The sequence below is a fragment of the Leiobunum rupestre genome, chromosome 4 (genome assembly GCF_980474605.1).
Source record: "Leiobunum rupestre chromosome 4, qqLeiRupe1.1.hap1, whole genome shotgun sequence".
Lineage (NCBI taxonomy): Eukaryota > Metazoa > Arthropoda > Arachnida > Opiliones > Sclerosomatidae > Leiobunum > Leiobunum rupestre.
The window spans coordinates 52,273,313-52,288,827 of NC_143387.1; the positions used below are offsets into that span (position 1 = coordinate 52,273,313).

General features: G+C 37.4%; 1 protein-coding gene across 4 annotated transcripts in view; it reads right to left on the reverse strand.

Moving 5' to 3' along the window:
* LOC149948219 (sodium-dependent serotonin transporter-like) overlaps nucleotides 1-15,515 on the reverse strand; it is a 48,582-nt gene that overhangs the window by 22,330 nt on the left and 10,737 nt on the right. The window contains exon 1 of one of the 4 annotated variants that reach the window (XM_090173181.1): nucleotides 7,946-7,969. The exons of 2 other annotated variants lie outside the window; for them this stretch is intronic. The gene's annotated coding sequence lies outside the window, so the exon portion shown is untranslated. Of the gene's footprint in view, nucleotides 1-20; nucleotides 143-7,945; nucleotides 7,970-15,515 lie in introns of those variants that run through there. One more of the 4 variants, XM_090173177.1, reaches the window with a different exon arrangement.

Sequence of the window (15,515 nt, forward strand, 5' to 3'; positions counted from 1 at the left end):
GGTAGGAAAGCAACACTTACTGTTCTCTTACTCCAGAAATAAGGAACCAGTTCGCTCGCGTTCATTACTATCAACTAGAATTAACTTAAGAATTTAGGCCTAACAACGAGCGTTCACGGACCCGGCTCTGAACCAGCGGCGAGCGACAAGGCGGGCGAGTAACTAAATATCACTCCAAACTGCTCCGATGGAAAAGAACTTCCAGAACTATCGAATAAGAAGAGAAAAAACTAAAACGCCACCCCCCCCCCCCTCCCTGTCAAAATGCCGCCCCTCCCCGCGCGTCGCCTATTAAAATCGAAGCGCACTTTCAAGGTGGCCACGTTCAGTTACGTAATGCCCGCTCACGCTGATATAACCAGGCGTTTTAGGCGCGTTTCACCGCGTAACTAGATAGCGGAAGAGAGGCGTTTCGGCGTTGAGCGCGCCGCTGCGAATCGGGGGAGGAAATGCGGAGTAAAAGGCGTGTTGCTAAGCGATTTCACCCTTAGTGTTGTTCTTCCACCACCGAAATTTAAAACAAAATGCTCAATTGTCGCATTGTTCCCACGTTCGACAAATTATAATTACGTGACAAGCTAAACGTGATGGATTGTCACTTTTGGGGGAATTGTGGCTTTGTCATCGAGGATGTTTATGTCAAATGCGCTATTTTGGCTTGTCAAAATGTATCGTCGAAATCGATGGGTGTTTTTACGGCGGCTTTATGGTTAACCTTACGTTTAGACTAATAGAAAGTCCTTGAAATTATAAAGAATGACTAAATTTTTTGGGAAAAATTATCGATTTAAATTGAAGTATAAATTTGTAATTATGAAAACGTACTGATTATGTTTTGTAAATATACCAATTCATAACAAATTACTAGTAATAACAAAGTTTTATTAAGAATTATTTACTTTTCCGATGAATGGTGAATTACTTAATACTAAAAGTAAAAATTTACGTAAAAATTCCATAAAAATAAAAATACTATTTAAATTTAATAAGACTATTTAATTTATAAAAATATTAAAAACCCTGGTTCCAGATGTACTATGAATTGCCAATTAATTTGCCAAGGAAAAATAGACCAAAATCAATAAAAATGTTAAAAATCTATTTCAATTAAATTAAATCGACTTTTTGAAATTTTAAAAATATAAATATATTAACAAAAATAGTTTTAGATGTATAGAGAATTATCAATTAATTAGCCAAGGAAAAATAGACCAAAATCAATAAAAATGTTAAAATTCTATTTCAATTAAATTAAATCGACTTTTTGAAATTTTAATAATATAAATATATTAACAAAAATAGTTTTAGATGTATAAAGAATTATCGATTAATTAGCCAAGGAAAAATAGACCAAAATCAATAAAAATTAAAAAATTCAATTTCAATTAAATTGACTTTTTGAATTTTTAAAATTTATTAAAAAAATTAACAACCCTGGTTTGACTTTTCTGTCATTTTGTATCGTAGAATAAATTGAAAATGGTTTTCTTCATAGTAGGACTACTGGTTGTACTTGAACTCTGATCAGGCTTGTTAACGGGATTTTTTTTAGTCTTTTGTTTCCGACAATCAAGTTTTAAAGTTGTTCGTGGTTTGTAAAATTTCCATAAGCAACGTTCCGTAACTCGCTCTTATCAATTATCGGAAAAATAGAATTTGAAACGCGAGAGGAGCTTACGTTGGAAAAGATTTCTTTTCAATTTAAGGCTTCATTTGCATTCATTAATTCAGTTGACGAATTTCATAGCTTTAAACCACCAACTAGTGAAGTTAAGCAAAGCTCTCCGTAAACGCCAAAACCGCTTCGACAGCGCTGCTTGACGACGCTTGGAAAAAGCGCGGCCCAAAAGGGAAACCGCAAAATTGGAGAGAAAGATTTCAGTGACCCGAATAGCGAGGAATAAGTTATTGAAAATCAAGGGATAATAAAATATTGGGAAATCATTCTTTAATGTCAAACATTTTGAAACTTTAAGGCTGATAAGTGTATTGACTGTACCGGTGGAAATGTTTCGCTCACGTTTTCATTGTTTTTAAGACTATTTTCGATGAAATATTTCTTGTACGTTTCGCGAAGAAATATTCGCTTTTCGTGCAAATGTCTAGAGTCGTTGTAGTCTCAATCAATCCAAAAATTACGCAAACGCTACATTACGCTTAACTGCGCGATAAAAGTTCTTTCCATACGCTTACTCTTCGGATCCCCCTCACGCTCTTTCATTTATACGCTTACTCTTCGGATCCCCCACACCCTCTTTCATTTATACGCTTACTCTTCGGATCCCCCTCACGCTCTTTCATTTATACGCTTACTCTTCGGATCCCCCACACCCTCTTTCATTTATACGCTTACTCTTCGGATCCCCCTCATGCTCTTTCATTTATACGTTTACTCTTCGGATCCCCCTCACGCTCTTTCATTTAGACGCTTACTCTTCCGATCCCCCTCACGCTCTTTCATTTATACGCTTACTCTTCGGATCCCCCTCACGCTCTTTCATTTATACGTTTACTCTTCGGATCCCCCTCACGCTCTTTCATTTATACGCTTACTCTTCGGATCCCCCTCACTCTTTTTCATTTATACGCTTACTCTTCGGATCCCCCTCACTCTTTTTCATTTATACGCTTACTCTTCGGATCCCCCTCACTCTTTTTCATTTATACGCTTACTCTTCGGATCCCCCTCACTCTTTTTCATTTATACGCTTACTCTTCGGATCCCCCTCACGCTCTTTCATTTAGACGCTTACTCTTCGGATCCCCCTCACGCTCTTTCATTTATACGCTTACTCTTCGGATCCCCCTCACGCTCTTTCATTTAGACGCTTACTCTTCGGATCCCCCTCACGCTCTTTCATTTATACGTTTACTCTTCGGATCACCCTCACGCTCTTTCATTTATACGTTTACTCTTCGGATCCCCCTCACGCTCTTTCATTTAGACGCTTACTCTTCCGATCCCCCTCACGCTCTTTCATTTATACGCTTACTCTTCGGATCCCCCTCACTCTTTTTCATTTATACGCTTACTCTTCGGATCCCCCTTACCCTCTTTCATTTATACTCTTACTCTTCGGATCCCCCTCACGCTCTTTCATTTATACGCTTACTCTTCGGATCCCCCTCACGCTCTTTCATTTAGACGCTTACTCTTCGGATCCCCCTCACGCTCTTTCATTTATACGCTTACTCTTCGGATCCCCCTCACGCTCTTTCATTTATACGCTTACTCTTCGGATCCCCCTCACGCTCTCATTTATACGCTTACTCTTCGGATCCCCCTCACGCTCTTTCATTTATACGCTTACTCTTCGGATCCCCCTCACGCTCTTTCATTTATACGCTTACTCTTCGGATCCCCCTCACTCTTTTTCATGTATACGCTTACTCTTCGGATCCCCCTCACTCTTTTTCATTTATACGCTTACTCTTCGGATCCCCCTTACCCTCTTTCATTTATACTCTTACTCTTCGGATCCCCCTCACGCTCTTTCATTTATACGCTTACTCTTCGGATCCCCCTCACGCTCTTTCATTTAGACGCTTACTCTTCGGATCCCCCTCACTCTTTTTCATTTATACGCTTACTCTTCGGATCCCCCTTACCCTCTTTCATTTATACTCTTACTCTTCGGATCCCCCTCACGCTCTTTCATTTATACGCTTACTCTTCGGATCCCCCTCACGCTCTTTCATTTAGACGCTTACTCTTCGGATCCCCCTCACGCTCTTTCATTTATACGCTTACTCTTCGGATCCCCCTCACGCTCTTTCATTTATACGCTTACTCTTCGGATCCCCCTCACTCTTTTTCATGTATACGCTTACTCTTCGGATCCCCCTCACTCTTTTTCATTTATACGCTTACTCTTCGGATCCCCCTTACCCTCTTTCATTTATACTCTTACTCTTCGGATCCCCCTCACGCTCTTTCATTTATACGCTTACTCTTCGGATCCCCCTCACGCTCTTTCATTTAGACGCTTACTCTTCGGATCCCCCTCACGCTCTTTCATTTATACGCTTACTCTTCGGATCCCCCTCACGCTCTTTCATTTATACGCTTACTCTTCGGATCCCCCTCACGCTCTCATTTATACGCTTACTCTTCGGATCCCCCTCACGCTCTTTCATTTATACGCTTACTCTTCGGATCCCCCTCACGCTCTTTCATTTATACGCTTACTCTTCGGATCCCCCTCACTCTTTTTCATGTATACGCTTACTCTTCGGATCCCCCTCACTCTTTTTCATTTATACGCTTACTCTTCGGATCCCCCTTACCCTCTTTCATTTATACTCTTACTCTTCGGATCCCCCTCACGCTCTTTCATTTATACGCTTACTCTTCGGATCCCCCTCACGCTCTTTCATTTATACGCTTACTCTTCGGATCCCCCTCACTCTTTTTCATTTATACGCTTACTCTTCGGATCCCCCTCACGCTCTTTCATTTAGACGCTTACTCTTCGGATCCCCCCACGCTCTTTCATTTATACGCTTACTCTTCGGATCCCCCTCACGCTCTTTCATTTATACGCTTACTCTTCGGATCCCCCTCACGCTCTTTCATTTATACGCTTACTCTTCGGATCCCCCTCACTCTTTTTCATTTATACGCTTACTCTTCGGATCCCCCTTACCCTCTTTCATTTATACGCTTACTCTTCGGATCCCCCTCACGATCTTTCATTTAGACGCTTACTCTTCGGATCCCCCTCACGCTCTTTCATTTAGACGCATACTCTTCGGATCCCCCTCACGCTCTTTCATTTAGACGCTTACTCTTCCGATCCCCCTCACGCTCTTTCATTTATACGCTTATTCTTCGGATCCCCCTCACGCTCTTTCATTTATACGCTTACTCTTCGGATCCCCCTCACGCTCTTTCATTTATACGCTTACTCTTCGGATCCCCCTCACTCTTTTTCATTTATACGCTTACTCTTCGGATCCCCCTCACGCTCTTTCATTTAGACGCTTACTCTTCGGATCCCCCCACGCTCTTTCATTTATACGCTTACTCTTCGGATCCCCCTCACGCTCTTTCATTTATACGCTTACTCTTCGGATCCCCCTCACGCTCTTTCATTTATACGCTTACTCTTCGGATCCCCCTCACTCTTTTTCATTTATACGCTTACTCTTCGGATCCCCCTTACCCTCTTTCATTTATACGCTTACTCTTCGGATCCCCCTCACGATCTTTCATTTAGACGCTTACTCTTCGGATCCCCCTCACGCTCTTTCATTTAGACGCATACTCTTCGGATCCCCCTCACGCTCTTTCATTTAGACGCTTACTCTTCCGATCCCCCTCACGCTCTTTCATTTATACGCTTATTCTTCGGATCCCCCTCACGCTCTTTCATTTATACGCTTACTCTTCGGATCCCCCTCACCCTCTTTCATTTATACGCTTACTATTCGGATCCCCCTCACGCTCTTTCATTTATACGCTTACGCTTTGGATCCCTCATCTTTTGAGGGGAGGGGGACGAGACCAGAGTGCCAATGGATCGTCTCCACCTAGTCATTCTCCAAATTGTACAAATACATTCTTATCAGTATATTAACGAGAAACTCTTCCTTTAAAGTCTGATGCGTTTACGAAATACTTCTGGAAAAAGGCAAATATTTGAAATGTCTCGTAAACTATACGAAATAAGGTTATTTATATTCAAAATCCGCAAAATGAATTTCGCGAAACTGAATGGGCCGTTTATCACCGAGGGCGAAATTTACGCGAAAATATGAATATTAAAACGAGGATTCTCTGCTGCCGCCGATCCCGAGTGTCGCAAACCAAATAAAAAAGAAGAGCTATCTACAAAGCCACGTCAAAGGAAAGAGTTTTGACAGCTTTTCCATTAATCAGAAGAAAAAATGTCGCGTACTAACGAACCAAGGACGCCTTTGCAATCCTGACGGATATCCGTGGGTGGAATTTGTTCTCAGCCTTTGCTCAATTAGAATGTTCGCTCGCATCCAACGGAATGAAGGAACAAATCAAATTAATTATTCATTAATCCGTATTAAAGGCTGGACGATTCACGGATGGAGCACGTGAATTTCGGATTAGTTACGGAGCCAAGACGGACTCTTAAATTGGATTAATTACATTTGATTATATTTTGGCGACGAAATAGGTGCGGGTGTTTCCTGAATTATATCTGATTTATTTATGTAAAATAAGGCGTGGCGAATTGGATAATTGATTTCATTCGCAATTCTTATTACGCAAGTGTATTACGTTAGAATTTATTTCCATGGTTTAAGAAACAGCAGCTCGACTAGCAACCAGGCCAGATCAAAATAGTTTTGTGATTAAAGTTTATTTCATTTGAATATAATTTCATTAGATCAATTAATATTCCCTGCAAAAGGGGGGGGGAATTCCCTGACTATCTCCTGTTTTCCCTGACCACTTTAAGAGATTTTCCCTGACATTTTTATGTTATATTTTACTTTTATCAGAAGTTAAATAATTTAAATGGACTTATATTTCAGTAAAAAGGTTATTGCAATGTTGAAAAAATTAGCCAAACTTTCAAGGAAATACATGATAATCATAGAATTTGTCGTAAAATTACCTTTCAAAACGTGTCCAGATAAAATTGAACTCCCTGACTTTATAGGCCCATTTTTTAAAATTCCCCGACTTTTCCCTGACGTGTGACAACTCTATATTAGACCTAACGTTATATATTTTGCGTCGATGCTCGCCATCGTGGCATTTTACGCATGTGAGAAATAGAATTTAAGTTTAAGGGCTGATTTTAACTAGGGCAAATAAGCTATGACGGCAATCGGCGACGCAAAAAAACCTTATTAGGCCTAACGCCGGGGCTAAAATAAGGATTTTTTCGAACTGCCCAAACTATATACAAACTCAACCCCCAAAACATAATTTCAATGAGCTATAAAAGCAGTTGGAATACAGAATTTGTAGCAGACGAATGTTTAACAAAAATATGAGGGGAAAAAGGGGCTATAAATAAGTAACTTACACGAGACGACCCGAGGTGATAATCACCGATTTGGTTCAAACTCGGGTATAGTGTACACCTCCATGCACCCTAAAAAACCTGCAAGGGAAAAGTTGAGACGGGCTTTCGTTTTGCCATGGCAACCGAAAACGTTTTTGACAACATGATTTGGGATTTTTCCATTGAAAATAACATGGGAATCTGAAGGATTTTAAGGGTCCCCCCTGTGAAACCTTTTAAAAAATGAAAAATTTTGAAAATTTCAAAAACATTAAAAAAAATTTAAATTGATTTTAAAAATTTAATTTAATCAAGTTTAAATGCAATTTGGTCAATTGGGGGACCCTTAAAATCCTTCAGATTCCCATGTTATTTTCAATGTAAATAATTCTAAATCATGTTGTCAAAAACGTTTTCGGTTGCCATGGGAAAACGAAAGCCCGTCGCAACTTTTCCCTTGCAGGTTTTTCAAGTTACATGGAGGTGTACATTATACCCGACTTTGAACAAAATCGGTGATTATCACCTCGGGTCGTCTCCTTGTTAGTTCAGCAAAATTGGCTGCGTTTGTCGAGATGTACCCGGAAAGACCAGTCAACATCTCCCACGAGGTAATTAGCTATTTTAAATTTGTCATCCTTTTTTCGATAAATTCACGATAAATAGCACTGCCCAAATCCGATTTAAAAACTGGACATCCAAGTTTTAGAACTATCCAATACTGCCGCTATTTTAGGCAAGAGTCCAAAGGGATATTTTGGACGTTTTTGCCCTAGTGAAGAGCAGCCCATATTTTCTAACTTTAAACAACGAACGACGGCCGGCAGAAGTCGGGATCGTAAGAGCTCCGTAACCTAAACTAATCCAATTCAAATTGACACGGATTTTCGAGTGTTTAAATTTTCTAGAAACGAGCCGTTAAAGCGTCTATATAAATCTAGCGTAATACTCACGAGATCAATTTAAATTGATAAAATCCGGCGCTGTTGAAGCCACTGTCAAGAACCAGAGACAACCAGTAGAGGTAGCGGTTTAAACTGGAAGAACAATAGATGCCGTGCCATCCTGCCGCATTGTATTCTCTTTGCGCGGAAGAAACCGAAATCGCGAGGCCGAAATTGCCGATCCCAGCGTTTTCAAATCCGAACGAAAAACAAAAACGGAATTGAACGCCAAAAATGAGAAACTCGCCGAGTTAGCAACACGAACCGCCGCTTTTCCAAAAACGATTCATTTTGAGATCTCGAACTGCCGAAGAAATATCTGACTGTCGGGGAAGCTTCGTCGATAATTAAGCGGACAATCTTTCCAATGACTGGCGACTTTTTTTTATTCAAACGTGAAATTGACGAATTCCTTAACCTAGAAACCTTGGAGCTTACGAGTTCCCCAAATATGTCAACGCGGATTTGCACCCGTTTTCGCTTTAAGAGGCTTAATGGCGAACGATATCGAAAATGTCGATTTGTTCGATGTTTGAATGGGCTATAAATAACCAGTTGGCTGTTGGCTCGTTGTAGAATTTAAATTAGACATTTCAAAGAAGATTCTTTAAAGATCACCATATCCAATTTATTTAACGCGTTTAACGTCGATTTATCACAAAACCCCAAGACTACTATTTGCCGTGGATTTTAACGAGAGAAAATGTAGGTGAAAATACAACGGTGTATCTTGCAAAAGATATAGGTTTCAAAGAACGAGAGGCCCAGTGGCGTAAATAGCGCGCCCGCAGACCACGCGGCGCGGGGGGGGGCGAGAACTAGGGGCCCCCAAACGTTTATGATTAAAATCGGTGCTTTTTAAAAGGGTCCCGATTTATTTTTCGCGGGGGGGGGGGGGCGGAGTTCCTAGTTACGCCACTGGAGAGGCCGCGAGTGATCTTCGCCAGGATAGCCCCTCGACGGTACAAGAAAAGACTTCGGTAGTTTAAACTAGCCGTATTGAACCACATGCAAACTAATTTTATCCAAGATTGAACTTCGTTCAACGCGACAGCTTGTCAGGTTGAGGTAGTGTCCCGCTCAGTTTAGTTTTTGGCGTCGAACGGGTTAAGCGTGGATAATTGGCCGCAAATGAGCGTCAGTAGCGATTCCCTGTCAAATTGATCAAAAAGGCCGTTGACTGGAAAATCATTCCATTGATAGTCTAGTTAAAAACGTCATTCGCCAATTCGTCGCGTCCCTCCGAATTCCGTTGCCAGGAATATCGAGGTACTACCTTCCGGAGTCCAATGAAAAATGAGTTTTAGACAAAGTCCGTTTTCATTGACACCGTTAAACTCGTTTAGTCATCAGCTTTCCAACGAGTACTCGTGATCGTACCTTCAAAACGAACGACAATTTACAAGTAAATCACATTTAAATCTTGGTACTGTTGGGTACCTACTTAACTAATCAAGGTTTAGTTCGGCTCAAAGTCTGAATATGCTCAAAGAGAACTATAACAACAAGGACGATAATATACCGCTCATTTCGGTTGCACGTCCACACCGGAATAGAACGAGAGTGTCAGGGTCGAAAATAGCTCAGAAAATTAGCATTAAGACAATAGAAATTTCATAAGTCTTATTGGTATTATGCTAATTATGATAAACCTTTATTTAGTTTCTGTTAAAAATACGGTAAATAGCTTTCATTTCTGACCCATTTTAGCTAACTACTTTACTTACCTTACGCGGTTCGTTAATAGCCGAGACTTATAGTTTAAACCAAGAATGTATTAAATACGCTTAAAGGGAATATACACCTCTAGAATTTATTTCGCTTCCAAAGGGTTCCAACATATTGTTCGCTCCCTCCTGCGGCTTTTGACATTTTAGGCGCTGCTTAGTGGCTTACGTGCTGTTATATTTCTTAAAATACGTAAAGAACGCCTTGGTGTTTATATTCCCTTCAAGCCTAAATCAACAAATAAAACAAGATAAATCTTCATACGAGTAGTTAATAATCAAATAATTATTTAAATAAAATTATATTTAGTTGGTTGGTCGTTATGAACAGGACTGTAGCTAGTAAAAATTGTGCCCAGGGTGAGTGAAAATTTTGATGTATTTATTTTATTATTTAGTTAATTAAGTATTTATTTTATTACTTACTTAATTTAGTATTTATTTTATTATTTACTTAATTCAGTATTTATTTTGTTATTTAGTTAATTATTTATTTTATTACTTACTTAATTTAGTATTTATTTTATTACTTACTTAATTTAGTATTTATTTTATTACTTACTTAATTTAGTATTTATTTTATTACTTACTTAATTTAGTATTTATTTTGTTATTTACTTAATTTAGTATTTATTTTATTACTTACTTAATTTAGTATTTATTTTATTACTTACTTAATTTAGTAATTATTTTATTACTTACTTAATTTAGTATTTATTTAATTTAGTATTTATTTTATTACTTACTTAGTTTAGTATTTATTTTATTATTTACTTAATTCAGTATTTATTTTATTATTTACTTAATTCAGTATTTATTTTATTATTTACTTAATTCAGTATTTATTTTATTACTTATTTAATTTAGTATTTATTTTATTATTTACTTAATTTAGTAATTATTTTATTACTTACTTAATTTAGTATTTATTTAATTTAGTATTTATTTTATTACTTACTTAGTTTAGTATTTATTTTATTATTTACTTAATTCAGTATTTATTTTATTATTTACTTAATTCAGTATTTATTTTATTACTTATTTAATTTAGTATTTATTTTATTATTTACTTAATTTAGTATTTATTTTATTATTTACTTAATTTAGTATTTATTTTATTATTTACTTAATTTAGTATTTATTTTATTATTTACTTAATTTAGTATTTATTTTATTATTTACTTAATTTAGTATTTATTTTATTATTTACTTAATTTAGTATTTATTTTATTATTGAATTAATTTATTATTTAACGTAAGTACCTCAGTAATTTACATGGGCTAAATGAAAGCGTATACTTTCGTAATAAAAATTAACCGGCATAAAATCGAAGGTAAAGAAATATCAAACGAGACAACCAATCGGATTGACGTGACTGTTGTTTTTAATAGCTTTTCAAAGGATTTGAAAAGGATAAATCGTGACAAAGCGGTGAAAAAAGGCTTTGCAGGTATTTTTCTTTTCCAAGAAAATACCCTTCGAGGCGAAAAAAAATCGAAAAGTTCGCGCGATTTAAATGAGCTTGTAAAATGCGTCGCACGCGCCGAATATAGCCTCGGGACGGAGACATTTACTCGATTTAGGCGCGTTTTAACAAAACAAAAATAAAGAAAATTAATTTAAAGTGAAAAGCGCGCTTTGAAACGGAGAGGTTTTCTTCAGGCAATAAATGCAAGCAGACGACACTTTCTCATTCGACGGCCTTCGCGCCATTAATCGCTCTTGTCAGCGTTATATTGATGTACTCGCTTTTTATTGCTGGAATTCTTCCATTAAATAACTAGCGTATTGGGTGACGCGCTCATTTATGAAATGCAATCGAGAATGTTTTTATTTATAGTTATGGAGAATGAAACCGTACTATCTAAGGTTCGCCAGGTACTTGGCTTATTTCCTTCAGAGGCGCCCGAACGTGGAACATCAGGGAACCATGACAGCCATAGCTCATTTCTTCAATTTCGTTCGTTGATTTCGGAATTTATCTTTTCTAATTTGCTTCTTCAAAATTCCTAATTCTAATTTTAATTTTCCAATTTCATTTAAAATTTAATTTATTCCATAATTTTTTCTATTGCCCTGGTAACAACCACGTATAGGCTATACTTCGGTGGTTGCCTGCAAAATTTTTGCTAAATAAATATGACTAAATCCGCGTGCATCGTGGTATGTTAGCGGGCGATGAAAGCGTCACCGGTGAGTGTTCCAATCGTGCCTGGTATCTACCCATTGCGCCGAATCCCATTCGTCCGAATTCCGCCAATGTTTTTGATGAAATTAGCCCAAAGGCGGGTTTTGTATTTTTCTAATCGGTGGTAGTGGGCAAATGAGTTGACCACTTTAAAAATTGCCTGTTTAGTTTAAGTTAGGTTAGGTTAGGTTAAGTAACACTGCATGCTGTTCTGCCAGATGCTGAAACGGATAAAACCAAATTCTAAACCCAGAGAAGTGCGGCTTTTTCGGTCGAATGGGACAATCCCATAAGACCGAATCCTAAATCCGCCAAAGTGCGGCTTTTTCGGTCGAATGGGATTGGGTTCGGTCGAATGGGATTCAACGCAATGGAACAGATTCGAACCAATTAGGGGGAAGGGAATTGATACCGTTCATACTCTGCAATTTTAATGGTTCCTGTGTAAAATTTAGAAATTAGGATTATGTCTGCTATTTTGATAATAGTAATATTATGTAGTAAGTGGACGACGGGTCAAGGTTTCAAAGTTTCAGCGTCAGTGACGTCACGGCATTCCTTAATTTCATTGGTTGAATTTCCAATAGTTGTATATCTCAAACAAATTGTCGGTCGCCTAACAAAAAGTGTAATAACGTTTGCTGTTCCATGGCCAACTTCGCGCTCTCCCAACGCTCGCACCAGGCGGCCTGCCCAAAAGATCAAAAATAGCGAAATTCGTTCTTTGCCGCTCCGGAGGCGCTGGCGCCACCTCCGGACCTAACTATTAGCATTGAGTCGAATGGAACGATTATGGTTTTTCGTTACTTTAAGGAATTTATTGAAAGCTATTCGATATATTCGTCGATGTCAGAGGTAGAATAAACCTTTTTCCATGATTTGAAACCCTTTTAAAAATTTTCTGATTCATTTTTCCCGCCGAGATCGACTATTTCCAAAAGTGCCACCGCTCAGGCGCCAGTGAAAATCACGTTCTTAGAATGGAATGTAAACAAACCGACATGTGGAATTTTTCATCAAACGTTTTGGTTTGGATTTTAAACTATTTGATGGCAAGTAGATAAACTATTAAGCTGATATTTAAAGTGATGCAACTAAAATTTTAGTGTAACGAACGTAAAAAATACTTTTAATATTTTTATGAAATAATTTGTTTGACGTAAAAGTTAATAATTGCATTTTTTCATAAAATTTTAGAGACATATAGTTGGAAGAATAGTGATAATGAACGAAAACCAGAATGCACATTGGTAAAGAAGTATGAATGCTGGTAGATATGAATGAACGCTGGTAAATATGAATACTGGTAAATATGACTACTGGTAGATATGAATGAAAACTGGTAAATATGACTACTGGTAGATATGAATGAAAACTGGTAAATATGACTACTGGTAGATATGAATGAAAACTGGTAAATATGACTACTGGTAGATATGAATGAAAACTGGTAATTATGAATGGTAGATATGAAAGAATCCTGGAAAACTTGAGGAAAACTATGAAATATCACTGGTGTATGATGATCAAAATATGAACATCCATAATGAAAATGAAAACCCTTTACATTTTCAGAAGTTTTCTCGATTGAGGTTTGTAAACTAGTTCCTTTACTTTCTCAAATCAAATTGTCCAAGTTATGTTATCAACTACGGGTGGTATTATTTGGTCACAGATAAATTTGGCAGATATCGAGGCATGAGTGACATTAAAATTGCACTGCAAAATTGGACACCTGGTAAGTTTCGGCAACACGTGAGCTTCAATGTTTTCGCTAATTCTTGCTGATTCTCATAAATAAGGAACTGCTGCCTCAATGAACCATTACAAAATCCTTATTTGGGTAACTAAGACCTCCTCCTCTGTCGGATGTTTTAATAAAGTGTAAAAATGGTGAATTTAGCAGGGTCTGGAAATGCACTCGAGACACAAGCTACAAAATTCAGCTTGCTCCATTTTCTGTACCACAAAACCAGCTACGTAAGCCAAACTTGCCAATTTTAAAGTGGTTCGTTGCGTGGCAGGCTCTTTACTCAACGCATTTGGTATCATATAAGTTGGATACTGCGGGAATACCGTAGGTATTGTCGTTTTTCCAGCTTTCGTAATATAAGACCTTTACGGTAATCTGTTTCACAAAAGTGTAAACTACATACAACGCTCGATTCTGATCTGTCATTTATTTGAAAATTATCCCGAGAGATATTTTCTAGCCAGATGCCTCTCAACGCCCCATCAGAAGGAAACTCGTGGAAAAAAACTCCAGGTGTTTTGCCTTTTACAGATGGGCCATAGGGATCGCAACTCGAAAGCATTTTTGGGTAATTTCTACAAAAATTATTGATATGTAACAACTTTAAATAATAATTGAAAAATGAAATAAATATCTTTTTACATTAATCAAATATCATTCAGCATTAAGTAATTATCAAGTGTTCGAATTTCCCGCCGCGAAAATTGTTTTAAAAGACGACAAATCTAAAATCCGACAAGGCTTGGCTATTAATACAAACTATTTAAAAATTACCTAAGTAATGGAGTATTTGAGGGGTTATATTTGGAAATTGAACTTTTAAGTTATAACCTAAGTATAAAATAACTACAATTTTGTAATATTTAATTTTCGCGCAAGGAAAAAAGACGTGTTTTTTCGGTCGCTGGGGAAGCGGTTCTCACTTTAGCGCGAAAATTTAAAAACGCTGAAAACAACTCGTGCGGGTTTTTAGTAATGTTTTAGGCCTAACATAAAACATCAGTTCAAAATGAACCAAATGGATGTTCCTGTTGATAATTTCAATAAATAAACGATTCTATTCGTGAGATAATTACCTTTATTTCAGTATCTTGGTCAAGTTGGCTGAGCCGCTTTTCTAAAGACCTAGGCTTAATAAGTGACGGACGGCAGCGGAATAGATCGAGGGAACGCGTTTTCTGATTGGCTGAAGCTTTTTATCGCCAAGGTGTGGACGTCAAAAAATAGAACATTCGCTAGATACCGCGGAGACGCGACTTTAGCGGCGAATTTGAAAAAAATCGCAAATTTTATTCGCGTGCGTCAATTTTTAGCGCGAAAATTGTTTTTTTCGCTAAGTGGGAACTAGGCTTTACTGAACGTACCCTGAGTATCGCCATCTATGATAACTTGGCAGTAAATAGCAGACGAACTTTCTCGACAAGAGCCTCGATGATAGTATCAGAGTAAAAACATTTTGAAAAAGCATATTGAAAAGGTTTTTCCACATATCAAACCCGCCAAATGTAAAATGCAAAATAGTTTCCTAGAAACTCAAAATGCAAAATGCCAAATACTTTTTCTAACTCAAAATGTCAAACGGTATTTAGCATTTTGAATTTTCAAAATGCATTTTGAACAACCCTGCTGGGAGAGCGAATGGTGGATTAGGTTGCTATTTTTGAAAAATGGGACAAATAAACAAATTCAAAGGGTTTCATGTGATTTTCCATTTTTTGGGGAATTTTCGAACGTCAATTGAAATTATTCAACTTCAAATCTTAACTTCAACATTTTGAACTGCATAGCTCTAAAATATTTTTCAATAAAAAAAATATATATTTTTTAAAAGTAAAATCGATATAGGAATTCTGTTAGAACCGATTTATTGGCATTTGTTATTCCTCGATGATAACACATCATGCTGTTAA